Source organism: Cavia porcellus, unplaced genomic scaffold (assembly GCF_034190915.1).
Source record: "Cavia porcellus strain 051 isolate PalLab524CR breed Dunkin Hartley unplaced genomic scaffold, mCavPor4.1 scaffold_28, whole genome shotgun sequence".
In the NCBI taxonomy this organism is placed as follows: Eukaryota; Metazoa; Chordata; class Mammalia; order Rodentia; family Caviidae; genus Cavia; species Cavia porcellus.
The window spans coordinates 30,173,806-30,186,017 of record NW_026947511.1 but is presented as its reverse complement, the minus strand read 5'-3'; the positions used below and the strand labels follow the sequence as shown (position 1 = coordinate 30,186,017).

Genomic DNA, 12,212 nt, shown 5'->3' with positions numbered 1-12,212 from the left:
AAGTGTTTTCACCACTCAGCCTTATTTGAAGAACTTTTATATGTAGCGGGATTATGTCACTTGGCCAGAAGTGACTTTATGGCATTTGGCCATAAAATAAAGAAGAAAATATGAGTAAAAGGAAAGGCTTGCTGGGCGTGGTGCCGCATGCCTGGAATCCCAGCACTTGGGAGGCTGTGGCAGGAGGATCACTGGGAATTGGAGGCCATCCTGGTCTACATAAGCAAGTTCAAGGCCAGCCTCAACTGCATAGTGAGACCCTGACTCAAGAACAAAACAAAACAGGGATGATAATACTATGTAGCGGGTGGGGATTTAGAATTGAGATCCTCTCTCAAAAAACCTAAGTAGGGGGAAAAAGGAAGAAAAAGGAAAGGTCTCTATACTTATTTCTACTTTTTCTTTGTATAAAATAGCAGGAAGTGAATTGGTGGATCCTTTACAGATAACCTATTTTGTTTGCAGGTACTTATTTATAGATTTAATGGAACCAGGTAGAAAAATTTATAGGACCTTTAACTTTAAATTAGGCCATGTCCATGATTTACAGAGGAGGAAACTGAGACTTAGAAAACTGAAATGACTTGCCTAGTGATACTTGGTTTGTAATAGGTTGGAGCTAGAACCAAAAATCTGTATTCCAGATTAACACACAAACCTTTATTATGTCTGGAGCTCTTAAACAATGATATATAATTTGAGGGTTATTTTCTGTCTCTGGCAATCAGCTTGTACCATTAAGGTAGAGTGCTAGAAGCTGTTCACATTCTAGGTACTATATACATTCTTTTTTTTTTTTTTTTTTTGTCTTTTTCCTTTTTATTGGTACCGGGGATCGAACTCATGACTGCCTGCTTGCAAGGCAGGCGCTTATGCCGCTGAGCTAAATCCCCAGCCCCCACTATATACATTCTTAAGGTTGTTTTTCTTTGTGGTACTGGAAATTGACGCCAGGCGCTTGCACATGCTGGCAAGTGCTGTTCTGCCACTGAGCTACCCTCCCATCCCTGGCCCCCGCTTTGAATTTTGAGGCAAGGTCTCAATAAGTTACCCAAGGTGGCTTGATGTAGCATCCTCTTCCCTCAACCTCCAGAGTAGCTGGGGTAACAGGTGTGTGTCACCGTGTCGGGCTGGGAGTTCTTCTCTTGATGGCTCTGTCATGGCATGGCACCTTATGGCCCAATCAGAAGAGAGGCTTCTCCTCTGCCTCTGACAGCTGCGGCAGATGCGCCTGTGTTGTGTTCCATCTGTGGAAAGGGCAGTGAGCTTTAAGGAGACAGAGGGAAGGCTCCATGGTAAGCTAACCCATGCTGCTCTCTAATGGTCTTTTCCCCAAGCTTGGCATTTTTAGAACCACATTGCCAGCAGTTGTGCCCCAGGGGATGCAAATGGAATCAGGTAATGTGGCACTTGCTGGTGGTAGGAGCTGCTGATCAGGAGCTGCTAAGGGGAGGGCTAAGGTTGGACCTCTGAGGGGTGCTCAGTCAGATGCCCTTGAACTCAGTGCTCTGCCTTAAGCCTGCCGGCATGTTTTCAGTGGAAGTGATTTTAGTATGATTCCCTCCATCTCCACCCCTGGGAATGAGACCTTATTTGACAAATAAAGAAACTGAGGCTCAGAGATTTGGTGACTTAGCCATAAAGAAGCATGTTTACTTTCATCTAGACAAAAGAACCCCACGGAATTCCTGTTACTTTGCCTGGGTGGAAGGTGAATACCATTAGAATTGTCAGGCGCCAGGCGGAATGGCCACTCTAATGGAGCAGAATGGTTCCGGCTCCGAGTAATGGTGAACTTGGAGCAGGGCCCAATGTAATTAAACCTCTGGAGTACAGTATTGGATATTGCTCTTTATTTATTTCAATGAACACGCTCTCAGCAGGAATATGATATATTCTGAGCAAAGAAAAACAATGGCTCTAGAGATTTATGTCATTGCCTTAAAGATGGTTTGGCTCCACATTAAGTTTAGATAATTACGTAAAAGAAAAGTTGTCTTGCTAGATGGCATTGCTAAGCAGGGTGAAACTGAGTATTTCTTTGATTCATTGAGAGACTGTCCAGTAGGGTTACTTGTGAATTTCCAATAGAGGTAAAGACCATTTGACTGGGCACAGTGCTCTGAGGTAGGAGGGTGGTAGGTTTGAGACCAACGTGGCAACTTATTGAGACTCTGTCTCAAAACAAAAAGGCCTGGGGGTGCAGCTAAGTGGTAGAGTGCACACCCAAAGGCCTGGCTTCAACCCCCAGTATTACAGTGGGTAGGAAGGACTGCTTACACTTTTAGGATTCAAAGTGTAAGACTTCTGACCATGTGACCTTTAGGCATTTCGTCTGTTCTTTGTCCTGCTCTGTTGCACGGTATTTGTTTATTCAGTGTTTTATTTAAGGTGAATTTAAGGTGACTAGTGTTGTAGGCTCCTGAAAGATAAGGCAAGCTAAGTGAAGTTGTGGAGTTGCCCTCCTTCCATACTGCCCCTCCCCTCCTCCTTCTTGCCCTTCCCTGTTTGCAATACTAGGGTTTGAACCCAGGACTTTATGCATGTAGGCAGATACTCTCCTTATATCTGGGAGATACTTGTGCTATATCCCCAGACTTTTTTTTTTTGTTGTTGTTATATAGTTCAAACTGGCCTTGAACTCACTGTGATCCTCTTGCCTCAGCCTCCCAAGTACCAGGATTATAAGTGTGTGCCACATTCACCACCACACAAGGCACCCCCAAACTTTTTTGCTGTGAGACAGGGTCTTACCCCATTACCACATTACCACATTACCGAGGTTGGCCTCGAACTTGTAATCATGTCTCTTAGCCCCCTGAGTAGCTAGGATTGCAGGTATGCACAACTGTGCTTGTTCCAGTGCTTCTTGTCCTAATTTGGTAGTAGGGTAAACTGTAGAAGAAAAGGCTAAGGAGAAAAGAGCAATAACATACAAGAGTCATTAAGATAATAAGCTGGGAATTTCAAACCTGTAGGTCAGTTTTTCCCTTAGTTTATCAGGCATCTTGAAGCTTAGCAAAGAAGATCCTTCAGTGCATTGTCAGGCATTTTAAGCTGAGTCTGGTCTACCACAGTCTTGACTTGGCCTATCAATGACAGGGCAATTCTCTTCTCTCGAATACTTATTTTTTTTTAATGTTACTGGGAACTGAACCCAGGGCCTTGTGCATGCTAGGGAAGTGGCCTACTACCCAGCCGCATCCCCATCTCTAGCTTTTTGTTTGTTTGTTTTAAGTAGTTAGCAATGAGACGGGGTATATAGCTCAGGGGTAGGGCACTTGCCTAGCATACCTGGAGTCCTGGGTTCAACTCCCTGGATTGCCTCAAAAATAAATAACAACAAGCAAACCCAGTATAATTCTACTTTAAGAAAATCCTAGCATGTTTAAGATATTTAAAACAAATTGTGTTTTTTCTTATATTTTCACTTAGAGGCTTTTTGGTTTTTTAAGTCTTAACAAGGACTTCACCAGATAAATGGATGCCTTTGTAAGCAGGTTGCAGGCTAGAGATACACCTCTTCTTGCCTATATCTTCTTCCCTAAACGGTAACTGTCCCCTGACTTTTACAGTATCATGTCCTTCATTGTGTTTTCACAGAAATGTGCATCTATACTTTAAAAAAACGGTTTACATGTGGAAGGGGAGGGTCTGTGGGTAAAATGATGTCTCCCCCAAACTGTTCACGTCCTAATCCCCAACTCTGGGACTCTTGTCACCTTACATGGAAAAAAGGACTTTAACAGAGATTAGGTCACAGATCTTGGGGCCGGGAAGTTGTCCTGCCTTCCCAGGTGAGCTCAGCGTGTCATGTGTCATGAGAGTCCTTGTAGAAGCAGGGGGGAAGGTCCAGTCACAGCAGGGATTGTGAGGGCCAAGTGGCCTCTGAAGCTGGGAAGCTGAGGAAAGGATTCTGCCCCAGAGCCTGAAGGAAAAAACAGTGCTGTAGTTTAGGTTTCTGCCCTCCTGCAGATAGTAGACTGATAAATTGGTGTTGAAGGGTCCGTTTGTGATAATTTGTTTCAGCAGCAATATATGAGGAACTGATACAAGAAATCATTTTAAACTTCCAGAAACGTGAGGCTAAGAATAGTACTGTGTACCCAGATGGCTGGTGTTCATCTTTTGCTCTATTTATCATTCTCTTTTTGGGTTTTTTCTCTTTTTCAGCTACTTTAGAGTGAATTGCATGTGTCATGTCCTTTACCCCGAAATATGTCAGAATGTGTTTCCCAAAAATAGGAATTTTTGAAACACGGTAACAATGTCATTGTAATAAATTTAAATACCAGAAGCTTATCTGATTTACTGTCCACATTCTAATTTTGTCAATTAAGCTAGCAGTGTCCTTTGAAGCATTTCCCGTCTCTCCTGGCACAGGATCTGGTCTGGGATTATATTTTGTGTTTAGTGAACCTGTCTCTAGTTTTCTTGCATTGGGAACATTTCCACAGTCTTTTTTTGTCTGTCTTGCAATGACTTTCTATACTAGAACACTTCTCATCTTGGGTTTGTCTGGTATTTCTTCAGGAGTAGATCTAGCTGTACGTTTGTGAGTGAACATTGCTTAGTATAATGTGCCCTTTGCGAGGAATACAGTTCCCTTCACTGGGAATGTGAATTTTGACACCTTATAGTCAAAGTGTTGATTAATTTCTTTACATATAGCTACTGCTGGTTTTCTTTTCAAACCATGCAAAGTCATGGAGAGACATTTTAAGGTTAGGCAAATACCCTACTTTTCAACAGAATTTCTCCTTGTGTTTAGCAGCCTATGGTGATTCTTGCCTGAATCTTGCTATATGTTTGAAAAATTGTGATATTTCCAACTTCAGTATTTTTTTCTATGTCTGTCAGTTACATTTAGTATCCTACTGTAAAAAACAACCCTCTTTTAAAATCTATCTTCCTAGTGATCAATTGATAAAGAAGCAAATATTTTTTTCAGTAGTTTGTAAAGTTATTACAATCCTTAATTATTTTGGTGCTCAAAATGCTTTTTTTTTTTTGTCTTTTCCCTTTTTATCGGTACTGGGGATCGAACTCACGACTGCCTGCTTGCAAGGCAAGCGCTTACACTGCTGAGCTAAATCGCCAGCCCCCTCAAAATGCTTCTTATTTAACCAGTGGGGGACCCTTCAAGCTGGTTCCTGTTTTAGTGGCAAACCTTTTTCCTACCAATATTTCTATACTTTCTGGCATAAGAAGATGACCTAGGCTTATGTAACAGTTTCCTGCCTAGGTCCTAGACTCAGACATTGTGACAAGGAGCCTGATTCCTTGTAGTGGGAAGCGGTATTAGAGACCAGAACATGGGTGCTAGATAAGTGAAGGATGTTTTTGATTCTAGGCCCTTTTAGTATTCAGATCTAGGAAATCCAGGTGCATATGTGCAATAGTCATACATATACACACTTTATAAATCAAGAATTCGCAACTTTTGTTTTCTTCTTTTTTTTGTCTTTTTGAGACAGATTCTCACTGTGCAGTTCAGGCTGACCTTGAGTTCACTTTGTAGCCCAGGCTGCTCTTGAACTCACAACCAATCTCCTGCCCCAGCCTCCTGTGTGCTGGAATTACAGGTGTGCGCCACCAAGCCAGACTAGAATTTGCCACTTTAACTCAGTCCCAGTCCATCCTAACAGGGTCTTTCTTGCTCTTCTGCAGCCCTTATTCGTAGGCCCCTTCGTCTAGTACAGTTCTGGCTTCTGGTCCCAAGATACACAATATCTAATTTGTTTTCTTCATACCTCTACAATAAGTAAATCTACTAAAAAAATAAAAAGAAAAAAATTCAGGATTTGTTTGAAGTTCTCCCCAACTGCTACCCTAAACTGAGTTACAAAACCAAATACTGGTTTATTAGTTCATTTTTAGTGCACGTTCAAATTTAGTTTCTTTCTTCCCTTTATATCCTTGTTAATTTAATTTTATTTTTGAATATATGGAGCATCCACATACTTCCAAAGTCAAAACTGCATGAAAAAGCATTCCCATAAGTGTCGCATTTATGTGTCTCTTTGGTCCAATTTCCTCCACATCGCTTGCAGCTAATTCAGCTTCCTTCTCTGGTTTCTTTGCCCTGTTTTTCTTTCTGTAAAGATAAGCAGACATGTGTATGTTTTCTTACTTTCCTTTTAATATAGGGGGATGAAACTCCCACCCTACTGTATCTGGATCAAGTTCTTGTTCTCTAAAATGAAAAGAATGAATTTTAAGAACAAAGGAGATTAAGAGCAGAAATATTTATTGAGAGAAAGAAAGCTTCTGTCTGAGAGAGAGAGACAGAAAGGGTCCTGAGTGTCTTGCCAAAGATTCTGTATTTTCTCGGAATTTTTAGAGAGTAAAATCATGAGGTAAGGCGGGTCTAAAGTAGGAAAAACTGGGAACTCACTATGTTTAGCCAATAAGATTAATAGCTCAGGTAAAATTGATTAAATTGGAAACAAATGGGGAAGCAAATCACGCAAAAGGTGGGCATTCTTAGAGATCAGTGACTCCTCCTATAGGGGATTGGGATGGTGACTCTTGGTTTCTCAAGGTGATCCAGATTTAATCTCTGGGAATTATACTTAAGGATGTGGCTGCATTTGTTCCGCCTTCTGTCCTGAGATCTGTCCCACAGCAAGAGGTGTGTGTTTCCTCCAAGGTCACCAGACATCTGGTCCTCTGTGCCAGGGCCCAGCCCTATCTGACTGCCTATAATATTTCTAACTAGCTCTGCTGCCTGTAACACTTTCTAAAACAAATGATAACAAAATGTCTGTGCACTCTTTTGTGCTTTGTCTTTTTTGTTTAACTGTGTCCTGAAAATCATTCCCTCCGTGTATACATGTGCCATCTTCGGTTTGCAATAATGCTGTAGTGACTAACCTTGTGCACAGTGTTTTATGTTGTAGATGTTCTGTAGGATACATTCCCACAAAAAGGATCTCTAAGTGTGTTGGTCTTTTCCACAGATTGGGTGGCTTGAAGAATAAATTTATTTTCTCACAGTTCTAGAAAGACCGAAATCAAGGTGCTTGTAGGGTCAGAATTGGTTAAGTCTCTTCCTGCCTTCCTGTCTGTGTCCCCACAGGGCCTTTATCTAGGCATGGAAACTGCAGGTGTTTCTTCCTCCTTCTATGAGGATACCAGTCCATTGGATTACAGCTTTACCCTTATAACATTATTTAACCTTATCTCCTTAAAGGCCCTGCTTGCAAATACATTTGCACAGAGGGTAAGGTCTTCAACCTAAGGATTTGGGGAGGAATAATTCAGTTGATAATAATGGGTCTCTTGGGCTGGGTATGGTTGGCGCACACGTCTAATCGCAGCACTGGGAGGCTGAGGCAGGAGGATCATAGCAAATTCGAGATCAGCCTGGGCTACAAAGTGAGCTCAAGGCCAGTTTGAACTGCATAGCGAAATCCTAGCTCAAAAAAAAGGCCAGGGGGGGGGGTGTTACTTGCTAAATGCTGCTGTATCTTTTGTTAAATAGTGCCAGATTTCATCCCCTGGACACCGTACCATGTTTCACTTCCACTAACAGCTTGTGAAAATGCCTGTGTCTGTAGGCCCACTTTCAGTGTATTATTGAGCTTTTGAATTTTCATCAGTTTGATGGATAAGAAAGAGTGTTCAGAGTAGTAGTTTTATTTTGAGACAAGGTCTCACCATGTAGTTTAGGCTGGACTTGGACTCAGTATTTAGCCCAAGTTGGCCTCAAACTTGCAATGATCATCCTGCCTCAGCTTTCCAAGTGCTGGGATTACAGGTGTGCACCACCATGTCCAGCTCAGTTTAGTTTTAATTCAAAACTAATTCACACTTTTTAATGAGTGAAATGGTACATCTGTCTGAGTCCTTTTTATGTCTTTTGTGAAGAATCTATTTGTATCTTTGGTTATCGTTTAATAGCATTTTTAGAAATTTCTTCTTTGCTTTTTAGAAGTTCTTACATGTTAGCTATATTAGCTTTTTTGTTTTTGGTACCAGGGATTGAACTTACGACCTTGCACTTGCCAGGCAGGCGCTTATGCCACTAAACTAAATCCCTGGCCATATTAGATCTTCATCTTGATATATGTTGTACCACTGTCTTCTGCAATATTGGTTTATTTAAAAAATATCTTTGTGTGTAAAAGTTTTCTATTTGGAAGCAATCAGATTTACTGTTCTTTTATTGTAACCTGATTTCTAGTCCGTTTTTATTTTTTTGGTACTGGGTGTTGAACTCAGGACCTTGCACTTGATTTCTAGTTTTAACTTGAACACCTTTTTCCATCTTTTGGCTAAAGAGTAATTTAACAGCCGGGCATGGTGGCTCACACCTATAATCCCAGCACTCAGGAGGCTGAAGTGGGAGGATCATTGTGAGTTCGAGACCAGCCTGGGCTACAAAGTGAGCTCAAGGCCAGCCTGAACTGCATAGCGAGACCCCGTCTCAAAAAAGACAAAAAAAAAAAAAAAAGAGTAATTTACCTTTGTTTTCTTCTGGTACTTATATAATTTTATTTATGTATTTTAAATTTCTTTCTTTGGTTTGAAGTTTTTTGTTGTATATGGTGCAAACAATGGATGTAATTGTTTTCTTTTCCAAATGGCTGGAGTGGCTTTGACATTATTTTAGAAGACTGTATTTGCCCCATTGATTTAAGATACCATGTTAATCATATTAGATTTTCTGTGTGTACAGTGTTTTTTTTTTTTTTTTTTTTGGTTTTGGTTTGTTTTGAGGAAGGGTCTCACTGTGTAGCTCAGGTTGGCTGGAACTCATGATGATCCGCCTGCCTCAGTCTCCCAAGTGCTGGGATCACAGGGATGTGCCACCACACACAGCTTTGCATAGTGCTTTTGTTTTATTTTGTTTTGAGACAAGGTCTCACTCTGTAGTTCAGGTTAGTTTTGAACTCACTTTGTAGTCCAGGCTGGCCTTGAACTCTTCACAGTTCTCCTGCCTCAGCCTCCCCAACTACTGGGATTCTAGGTCATTTTTTAAATAAAGGATTTTATTTAAAGAGAAAAAAAAAAGCAAAACAGAAAAAAGGGTAGAAGTAATACAGAATTTAAAAAAAAGATAGTAAGAAATCACTAGTTGATTATACATTGTCATCTTAGAAGTCGCGCTGTTCAAGTTACAAAATTAAAGCATACAAAGTGGAGATTTAAACAGTGAGACTGCAAACAGTTCTGTTCAATGATCCAACAAAAACTTAGTAATAATATGGTTATCTGTTTTACACACTTACACATACATGCGGTTATATCCTTTAGAGCACTTTCTTTTCCTCATTTACACATTTTAGGTTTTATTACTCCTATAGTTCTTATTATTTTGTTTGAAGAGAATAAAACCAAATGTGACAAAGCAAAATGGAGTCAGTTAAAACAAGAATCGACCTCGTATATGATATAAAAACAAAATACAGGTGATCAACAATGGCTACTATAATGCCTCTTGCTATCTTCAAAAGAATTGCCCATATCTTAAAGAGGGTAAGATTAAACATACCAAAACAGAACAAAACAGATCATAAGGAAACAGTTTTAAGAAACACTGATTTCAAAGCAAGTCCACTAGAGATCTTCACTGTATGTCTTATTGTCTTTAGTTTTCTTCCAAATAGTTGTCCCCGTCTTCACACACAGTGAATACATACTAAACATTATAGAGCTAATCTGATCATAACAGGATGATGAAGGCTTTTTAGGTCTTCAAGACCTGACATTGAGGAAGTCAATAGTGACTGCCATAATGTCCCTCATTCTCTTCAAAGTAGCTGTCCTTATCCTTATGTACGCTGAAATTGAACATAAGAGACTAAACTAATATTACTCTGAACAATGAATAATAGTTTTGCTAGATTTTATATCATAATGATACAGAATTAGCACTGGGTTTCTTAGTGTCTCTTCTTCAGAGTATCTGTTTGTTACATTGTGTATTCTATAATCTGTTCCTGTAAACTGTTTAGAAATTCTCCTATGTGTGAATCTCTACATTTATATATCCTTTTTGTATTATAGGGAAAAACAGATCATAATAAGACAAAAAAACCAAATTCTTAGAAAAATATGAAATGAAAAAGACACATAAAACCACATTATTAGGTGATCTACAGTAGTTACTATGCTTTCTCTTGTTATTTTCAATAGAGTTGTCCACATCATCAGACATGTAATAATTGAACATAGTATTACATAGCCATTTTAATAAAAACACAACTTTGGAGACATTGTAGGACTTCAAAAGCAGTTAATAATCAAGCCGGAATGGGTATGTTATTACATCTTGTCATCTTGAGAGTGGTTGCCTCTCTCTTAGACTCGATATTATCAAGCATACCAAATTTGAATAAAATCATAGTCAAGGCAAAACAGCAGTTTAACAAACCAGCTTCCAATAAGATTAGTCATAGTAAGACAATGTAAGTAATACAGGGCTTTAGTTTAAGTTAATAGGAAATTAAGGATAGTTACCGTGAAATAGCTTGCTATTTTGGGGATAGCTATCTGTACCCTCAAATCTAGTATGAGTAGACCGACCTAAACAAAATAAAGTCAAACTAAGCAGGACGATAAGATTACTGTGGCTTTTAAGTCCTGATACACTGTTAACAATGTCCTCTGCCTTCCTTTTTTAGGCAATTCCTCACCTTTCCCTTTCTCAGGATACTTTGTATATTTTGGGTCCCACTAACTCCTTTAGTTTTTAGATTAAGGGGAAAACCCGATATCTATCTGAGTGGTGCTGAACCTTTTTACCCCTGAGCTTGATCTTGAGCTGTACTCTTTTACTTACTAAAGCCACAAGGTTTTCCTTCCTTCTACACTGCACAAAAGTGTCATAACTTCCCAGCCATTCTGTGGCTGTTGGACGAGTTGTCCCTATTTCTCTCTGGTTCCCTGTCACTTAGAGCTTCATTTTCTCATCTTTGACTTTCAGTTTATTAACGTTCTTTCAGGTTGAGTATATTTCCTATTCAGACATCTCAATGGATCCTGCCTCCTAATCTACTCTGCCTGTGTTTCTTTTTGTTAGTGTATCTAGGCTATCTATGTTAAAAGTTATAGCCCACCTTCTCTGCCTCAACTGTGCTATTCAATTTTTCTGCTATTATTTGTCCATTTTTCTCCTTCATTCCACTGTCCTCTTTGATCATTGAGGCCTTTCTGCCACTGTTGCTGGAATCCTGGTATTTTTTTTTTTTTCCTTCAGTATTTTCTGTAGGGTTTGGTTGGTGGCCATGAACTCCCACAGTTCCTCTTTGTCTTGGAAACATCTTGTTTCTCCATTAATTTTGAGAGAGAGATTTTCAGGGTACATTAATCTTGGTTGGAGGTTATTTTCTTTCAGGGCTTGGACTATTTCCCCCCAGGCTCTTCTTGATTTAATAGTTTGTGCTGATAAGTCTGTCATTATTTTGATGCTTTGTCCTTTGTAGGTGATCTGCTTCTTTTCCTTGGCCACTTTTAATATTCTGTTCTTGTGGTGGATTTCTGGAATCTTGATTATTACATGTCTGGGTATAGATCTGTTTTGGTTGTAGTTGGCTGGAGTTCTGTATGCCTCTTTTATCTGGATATCATTTCTTTTTCCTATGCTTGGGAAGTTTTCCTTAATTATTTCTGTGAATAGTCTTTGTAATTCGTTTGTGGTTACTCCTGCTTCTTTGCTTACATTTTTTACTCTTTTATTGTTGTTGTTTTTTTTTAACTTTTTATCGGTACCAAGGATCAAACTCACGACCGGCTGCTTGCAAAGCAGGTTCTTATGCCACTGAGCTAAATCCCCAGCCCAACATTTTTTATTCTTAAGTTATAGATCCCCTTCTCGTCTTCTAGCCTTTGAATTGTTATTTCTTGGTTCCTTGTTATTTTTAATAGGTCTTTTCTTTCACAATCACACATTGTAAATCTCTCTTCAAGTTTCGAAAGGCTAACTTTTGTTTCTGTCAAGGCATTTTGCCACCCTTCAATGGAGTTTTTAGTTTCCTGGTAGTCTCTTTGGATCTGTTTCATGTATTCTAAATTTTGTTTATATTCTTCACCAAAGGTTTCTCTTCCTTTTCTGGGTTCCTCCCTTCTTCCCTCTGTGTTTTCTTGAGAGGGGCTTAGCATTTCTTTAATTAACCTTTTTATTCTTGTCTCACTTGGGTTAGAATTTCAGTTTTAAGTTCATCTATGAAGTCACGAATGTATTTCTTTATGTCTGCTGATGTTGT

At 39.5% G+C, this 12,212-nt stretch overlaps 1 protein-coding gene across 3 annotated transcripts in view; it reads left to right on the top strand.

Annotated features, from left to right (window-relative positions):
- The window catches only part of Ascc1 (activating signal cointegrator 1 complex subunit 1), a 128,857-nt gene that overhangs the window by 37,960 nt on the left and 78,685 nt on the right, over positions 1–12,212 (top strand). The window lies entirely within an intron of this gene.